Genomic DNA, 8,206 nt, shown 5'->3' on the forward strand with positions numbered 1-8,206 from the left:
CAACGCCATCTAGTTCTAAATTATGTAAATAAGTAAATATTCAGGATCTTATGCGCACGCGCATTCGGTTATTTACTGAAATAATTTTTGTATGTCCAAATTATTTCAGTACAGTGATTGTTTAGTTTAAAGGACAATACATATATTTTTGACATGATCCTAAAAATATGAAAATTATAAAAACCAAAAAAATTATCCAGATATTGAAAAATAATATAAAATTATTCAATATATTATAACCACAAGAACTTAATACCTACTTTTTAATTAAATTATAAAAAATTATTAAATTAATATGTAAAAGAAAAACAAAAGATATGCCCCGGGTGAGGATCGAACTCACGACCTTAAGATTATGAGACTTACGCGCTGCCTACTGCGCCACCGAGGCTGTTGACGTGGCATGTATATTTTTAAATCATATTCGACTTCTTCAAGATAACAGGTCTACGCATATTATGAAAACATAATATGCATTGTTGATAAAATAATATTGTGAGTTATTTTTTTTTTCACATATAAACGATTTTGCATTTAGATATTTATGCATACATTGTTTATTGCTCGGGTTTCACGCAAATCTTCTGGAAGGATTTCGATGAAAGTTTAAACTATAGGTACAGGAATAACGTTTTACATCACAATAACACATTACACATGAGCTATTATACAGGGTGTCCCACTGTTGGTATACTAAGCTCAAAGGAGGTTATAGTTTTGCATACACTGAGTACGTAAAAAATACTTATAAAATTCCAGATGCATTTTTTTTTCAAATAGATGAATTCTTAAAACTATGTGTAAACCCATAACAAGCAACCCGCCCAACTTTGCCACCAGCACGTGAGCTATCGTTTAAGATTATGTTTCATAGACAAAATGCTCACATTAGAGAAGCGGTATATGCCGGCTGCGCGAAGCTAGAGAAGAAAACATGGATTTTCAGGAAAAGTTAAGCAAAAAATTTTTGACGTAATTTTGTTGTTTAAGTATTTTTTACGTGATCAGTGTATGCAAAACTACAAGATCCTTCGCGCTTAGTATACCAATAGAGGGACACCCTGTATAATAGGTACTTGATTTTGTACGCGGGTCTGTCTGCAGGTGATACCGTGCGGCATTGCTAGTTAATGTGATGATCAGAAGCTTGTTAGATTCTAAACAAAGCTGTAGTTGAGCAGATAAAAAGAAGTACCTAGGTACGCTCTACGCTGTGAATAAACTTCAGCTAACAAATAAACTTTTATTTAGTTTAGTGAGTCAAAGTTATTCAAAATGCCATCAAAAAGGAAATACTGATCGAAATATCATCTCATATTATATAGATATGGTATATCAAATTTCATTTCAAAATATAGCTTACTCAAGCAAAACCGGGGTGTGTCGCAAGTATTGAGTATACCTCATTACCTAAGTAAGGAAACATACATCTTAGATCCATTCATACTTTAACAGGTTCATCGTTCCTAATTAGGTTTAACTCGACCTTTCAGTTTTTTTATCACTCTATCTCTATAAATGTACCTATAAAGTGAATGTTATGGTAAATAACTGTGACACGAGAACTGAGTAGTAGTAACTAGTAACTCCTCCAAAACGGCTGCACCGATTCTCATAAAATTCTGTACGCCTATTGGATAGATATCTAAGCATCGGCTAATATCTATTTTTCATACCTATGTGATAAGAGTGAGGTAGAACACTGAACAAGGTTTGCCGGGATATAGTTAAACTATGGAGTTTCTTGCCGGTTCTTCACCGTAGAAACTGAACTCCACATTTCCGTATCATTGGTAAATGTTTAAATATGTTATGACGATTCAAAAGTGCTTCTAGAAGAAGTCTTATTGAATAAATGTTTTAGTTTGAGTTTGAATTATACCTAGTAATATTCATACTTAACAGGTATGGTTCATCGTTACTAATTGAGTTTAACTCATACTTTCAGTTTTAGACTTTACGTTATTACTTATCTTATATATAAAAATGAATCGCAAAATGTGTTGGTAAGCGCATAACTCGAGAACGGCTGAACCGATTTCGATAATTCTTTTTTTATTATATTCTTTGAAGTACGAGGATGGTTTTTATGTAGAGAAAACGTAAATACGTACCACGGGCGAAGCCGGGGCGGACAGCTAGTCTTATATATAAAAATGAATCGCAAAATGTGTTGGTAAGCGCATAACTCGAGAACGGCTGAACCGATTTCGATAATTCTTTTTTTATTATATTCCTTGAAGAACGAGGATGGTTCTTATGTAGAGAAAACGTAAACATGTACCACGGGCGAAGCCGGGGCGGACCGCTAGTCTATAATATAAAAATGAATCCCAAAATGTGTTGGTAAGCACATAACTTGAGAATGGCTGAACCAATTTCGATAATTCTTTTTTTATTATATTCCTTGAAGTACGAGGATGGTTCTTATGTAGAGAAAACGTAAATATGTACCACGGGCGAAGCCGGGGCGGACCGCTAGTATACATATAAAAATGAATCGCAAAATGTGTTGGTAAACGCATAACTCGAGAACGGCTGAACTGATTTCGATAATTCTTTTTTTATTATATTCCTTGAAGTACGAGGATGGTTCTTATGTAGAGAAAACGTAAATATTATGTACCACGGGCGAAGCCGGGGCGGACCGCTAGTTAGATATAATATCAATCATAACCACAAACAATAGTTACTCAACAACGAAAACCTTACATCACAAATGTCAGCAGAAGCCGTATGACGTAACCTACTTATTCGGCGGCCAGAATGTATCCATTTGTAATATTGTATACCCACACAGTGTTGGGTGTAATCCTATTGACAAGCTAGTTTTTAGGGCGTAATCTCTGCTATGAAATGTTTCTATATAGTTACCTAATTGTCTTTGAAAATTTTAAGATACATACTTGCTGACGTCTTGACTTCGCGAAAACTGCGTGAAGTTTAAAAAGTCAGTAAGGCTTATTTTTCCTTTTTTGTGTAAATCCTTTCCCTAAAAATAAACATAACAAAAAAACCTACTCGGCAGCCGCGATACACGCGACATGCGCTACACAGACCAAAAAGTTTGAGACGATGTAATAAAAGTTTCACTTTAAAAAGAAATCATAGAAATAAAGATTATTTGTTCTGTTTCACTTTCACGTCGCAACGAAGATATTTTATGTTATGATTTTGGTGTCGATTTGAACACTTTTTTTTGAGGTTCTTCACCTGATGGAAAATTTAATTAATATTTTTTATATCTAACGTTCTTCTTATGATCAATGCGTGCTGCTCGTAAAAAAGCACATTATATGCTAATAATACTAGCGTAATCTATCGGTGCAGGAAATTTATGAGAAACCAGTTTAGTATTTTTTGCGTGATAGAGCAAAAAACATCTTCACATTCTTACAAACTTTGGAATTTCCGAAATACTAAACTTAAAATACTAGAAATCAATGTATATTTCAATGTATAATTGTTAAACGATTCTTATTAGACTGTACAATGATTGAACATTAAATGTAGGTCCTTCAAGTAAATAATCAATCACATTATAATGAATTCTAATTATTTATCAAACACACAGAGATTCGTTACGTTTTCAGTATTTTGCAACGATGTCCGGTTACTTAGATCTCATTATTTCCTAACTGTGACCTAGATTTCTAATATATTTTGAAAAAACTTAGCGCTAATAAAGTTCAAGGTCGTTGATGACCTGTGATTGCACTCTTTGACAATTTTGTGCAAAAAAACATTTTTTTTTGTAACATCTAGGTCATAAACGAAGAAGAAACCTGATTTATATCATGATATGCTTTATTTTTATTTTTATGGACGTATGTATAAACTACAATCTATATGATACATTTAGTTTTTACTTATTTCGTAAAAAAAAAACACTAACTTGCAGAATCCAGAGCAACCAAAATATTGCTATTTTTATGTTAGGATAAGAATTCATTAGGTATTTTACCTTATAAGGAAAAATACAGAAGGACACACATTCTTATTCTTTATTTAGACAGATATTATTTGTAATATTAATAGGAAATAAGCTAGAGAAAATTGCTTGCATCCGAACACTTTTCAACTAAATTAAAAATAAACTCATCCGTGCCTTTTTGCACCTTTTTGTCCGTCTACTACCGCTTGTCTTGTCTTTTTGATGAAAATAAACTACATTTACGTGGGTTTTCACGAATGAGAGCATTTCAGATTCAGTAGTTCCTGAGGTTGATAACACAGATAAAAAAAACGTAACGATAAAAATAGATAAGTAACAATCTTGCTCTGGCTATTAATTTCCGTAAAACAAGAGTTGACCTCTGACCATATTTGCGAAAAGGTTAATGAATTACTGTATTGCCATATATGACATTATAAGGTTTCCTTCGAAACGTTTATAAATACTTAGCGTTAAATATTTGACATAGCCATTCCAATAGTTTAAAAGCTCTTTGGCTATAACGAATTATGAAAGACTGATTGACTTTAGTGGTTAATGACCGAAAATTACGCCAGACATTCGATCGATACGTATTACAGCATACATTTTATTATCGTTATTTTATTTATTTAGAAAATCATAAAACTAAACAGTTCCAGTTTGATATGATGCAGATGTATTTTATATATTTGTTTCCAATCGATTTAATTTACAAGCCTTCTTTACCCCGTTTTAATTTTTCTCTGGATTACAGCATTCATTTTTATTGTCTAACTTTTATATTTGTAAATTTACTTATTCAGACAATCTTATAAAACTGCACAATCATGCAAATTAATATGTATTCAAATTGATATACAGATGCATTTCATATATCTTTCTGATCGATTTTCAGATCTTCTTTACAATAATTGAGCTGCCTTCTTTATCCTGCTTCTGCGCCTTTTGCCCTGCCTATAATACCTTACTCTAGCTTGTCCAATTGAACTTAAAATCTATCTTTTACGTACCCAGCGGGGTCAGTTACCAAATCACACAAATCTCTAGTATAAGTATATAATCCGATGAAACTGTATTACTACGGTTGCGTAACATGGGGTGACTGGTCGCGTAATCCTATTTGGAGGCTTCACATTCTAGCTTAGGACATCGTACACCGGATCCCAGTAACTTTATATTGTGAATGTCTCATTGATCGATTTTCTTGGGTATATTGAATACGGTGAAAGCGTTACCTCATTTGGTATTTAATACTTGGTTTTCGATTGAATTATGTTACAATTCATAATAAATACACACAAACACATAAATATCTCGTTTTATATACTTAATTGCATTTTAAAAAAGTAATGTTAGCTTTAAATGAGATCTTTTTTCTAAAAAAGTTTTTATGTTTTAGATATCTTAATTCAGTCTATGTCTAATCTATGTTTTTGTTCTTTGGAACAAATTTATTGAATTTTCCAAGTGATTTTTATTACGAATCTACTTTAGTTATAAAAATAATGGATAAAGAACGCTTCTTTCGTCTTTTGATCTTATGTAAAACTAGAAAATTTATAATCCTTTCCTAGATCTCCTATATATCGTGTTATTGGAAACTTTAACAATATACTGATATACTTTTACCTCGAATCAGGTGACATTCTGCGTGTCCAATACGATAAAAGAACATAATGCCATCCCACGTGTGTTTCCACGCATATTTTCAATAAGAACAATTATAAATTCCACTTAAATGACGTCGATGTATGTGTATGGCTTCTCTACTATAAGGTTGAAAAATTTAACCCAGTTCAAACAGCCTAGACATGGCTATAAGACAATTAGAGAAGGAAATTCAGGTCTCACAATTGCTCTAGTTATATTTCTGCTTGAGTAAAACAAGAAAAATGCAGTTATGATATTTTTTACATATATGCCCCTAGTAGAATTGGTGCGCTGTTTTCAACCGCATTGGATCCATTTACCACGATGTTGAAAGAAAGAAAAAATATTTTATTTGTAAAAATATGTTATCAGAACCTTCAAACAAACTAAATTGACTGATGGAGAATTTAAATTTAAACCATAAATAATTTGAAAGTTACTTTTTATTAACGTAACGTAATCCTTAGTACACACTACACAGGATGCTAAGGGATGACACAACATTTAGATGATTCTATACAGAAAGTGATGTACTCGGTATTTTTAGTTTAATTAGCGCCCGTAATCATAAAAAATTATTATTTTTGTTTATTTAATAACAATTAAACCACATCGAATCAGACCCTGAAAAATGAAAGGGTTCTATTCCTGAGCATACTCAAGCGTAAGAGAAAATAATTTGGAAAATCCAAAAGTGCACGCCTCATAATTTTTTTTTAATAAATATTTATTAATTATTATTTTTGTTTATTTAATAACAATTAAACCACATCGAATCAGACCCTGAAAAATGAAAGGGTTCTATTCCTGAGCATACTCAAGCGTAAGAGAAAAAAAAAGACTCGATTAGTAAAGTATTTCGGTCGCTATCGTGTTAACAAGAAAAAGGATCCGCACATACAGACACACGGACGTCCAAGACAGAACTTTTTTAAACTGTTTTTTAACTAGTTTAAATAACAAAAATGACATCAAAAATATCATGAACGTTAAAAATAGTGTTTTTTCTTAATATGTGTGTGTATGTATTATCTTACAAGTGCAATGTATGATACATAAAGACATTTTAAGTTTGAAAAATCAGATGTTTTGCGCGAAGTGACAGTAGTACCCACCTCAACGCTTCGCTTATGAGGCGTGCAAAAAAAGACTCGATTAGTAAAGTATTTCGGTCGCTATCGTGTTAACAAGAAAAAGGATCCGCACATACAGACACACGGACGTCCAAGACAGAACTTTTTTAAACTGTTTTTTAACTAGTTTAAATAACAAAAATGACATCAAAAATATCATGAACGTTAAAAATTTAACTGAGATGTCAATTATTTACAATTGACACCAATATCAGTCAATAAATCAATTTAGCAATCTGTGTAATAATTAATTATACTTAGCTATAAACAATTAGGCATAGTAAATTACGTAAATAAATATTTATTTGATTTTAATAATAAAATTTGTTTCATTTCAACAAAATAAGAATTGTTAAAAATAATTCAAATAATTTAGAACGTATGATTTAATCAATGTTTATAAAAGTGAAATAATTTGAATATCTTTTGTTATTTATTTGATAAGAAGAAAGAATTTTGCGATATAATTTATATTTTAATTATCATAAATTGATTTTTGTACGAGATGACAGTTTATAAATACATATTAATTTAATATATTATAGCCGCTCTCTACAATTAATATTACGTTTATTTCGTTATACATTCGATGACTCTTTTCTGATACATTCAGAATACTCACAGTATTTTCTTATCTAAGAAATTGTATTCAGAAATTAAAAGCGTTCACAATGACGTGTTAAATAATGCATGTAATCAGGTTTTAAACAGGTGTACAAAAACTTTAATTGCCTGATTGTCAAAGCGAACAATCACTTCATACAAATCGTTGGATGTACAGTGTATACCTGAATTGTTGGTATGATCTCACAGCTTGTGAATTGGATTGACTATAATATTCTGCAATTTCATTATTTCATACAAATGTTCTAGTAATGTGTATCTGTTGTATAAACTAAGCAATCAGATGAGTTTTAAAATATGCCCACAATGATTTAGGTAAGCTTAGAGTTTGCCAATGTTGAAAAATAGTCCATAATATAAAGTAGAGGATTGTGAAACAAGATAAAAATACATCGGAAGTAACGAAATGGTTAATTAATGTAAATTAATCAAATGATAAAATGTGAAGCAGAAAACAAATTAAGGATAAATGGTCGTATTATAAAACTGTACATTTTTTAGTATTGCAATAGAAATTATCAATTCTATCTGAACATCTTGATGAGTTACGATTTGGGTTAACGATAACGCATCTAGAATCAAGTTCTCATTAAATATCTCTTCGCAATTGCACGATATTCGTGCGCATATTCGGGTAATGATCTCAATTCGCGTGTTTATGTTTATAAATATTAGAGTCTCAGGTGCGTGAGACCTCGGTTATTCAACAAAACAAACTCTTTGGCGGCGTCGAACGCGATCCAAATCGCCAACACATGTTAAGTAATTAATGCACGCGTCGCGTAGTCTGCAATGTCATCTCACTTCTGGTTTCCGTGCGCCTTTTACCGTACATCCCTCCGATATTATAAAAGAGGCGACA

The 8,206-nt window shown here is 31.6% G+C and overlaps 1 non-coding gene across 1 annotated transcript; it reads right to left on the reverse strand.

The window, feature by feature from the left end:
• Positions 1–318: 318 nt before the first annotated feature.
• On the reverse strand, positions 319–391 carry TRNAM-CAU (transfer RNA methionine (anticodon CAU)). Its single transcript has one exon. It is a non-coding gene; the product is annotated as a tRNA-Met (tRNA).
• Between the last annotated feature and the right edge of the window lie 7,815 nt (positions 392–8,206).

Source organism: Colias eurytheme, chromosome 22, assembly GCF_061535395.1.
Source record: "Colias eurytheme isolate Ceu_HAF_F1 chromosome 22, ilColEury1 Martin Lab GWU primary, whole genome shotgun sequence".
Classification (NCBI taxonomy): domain Eukaryota; kingdom Metazoa; phylum Arthropoda; class Insecta; order Lepidoptera; family Pieridae; genus Colias; species Colias eurytheme.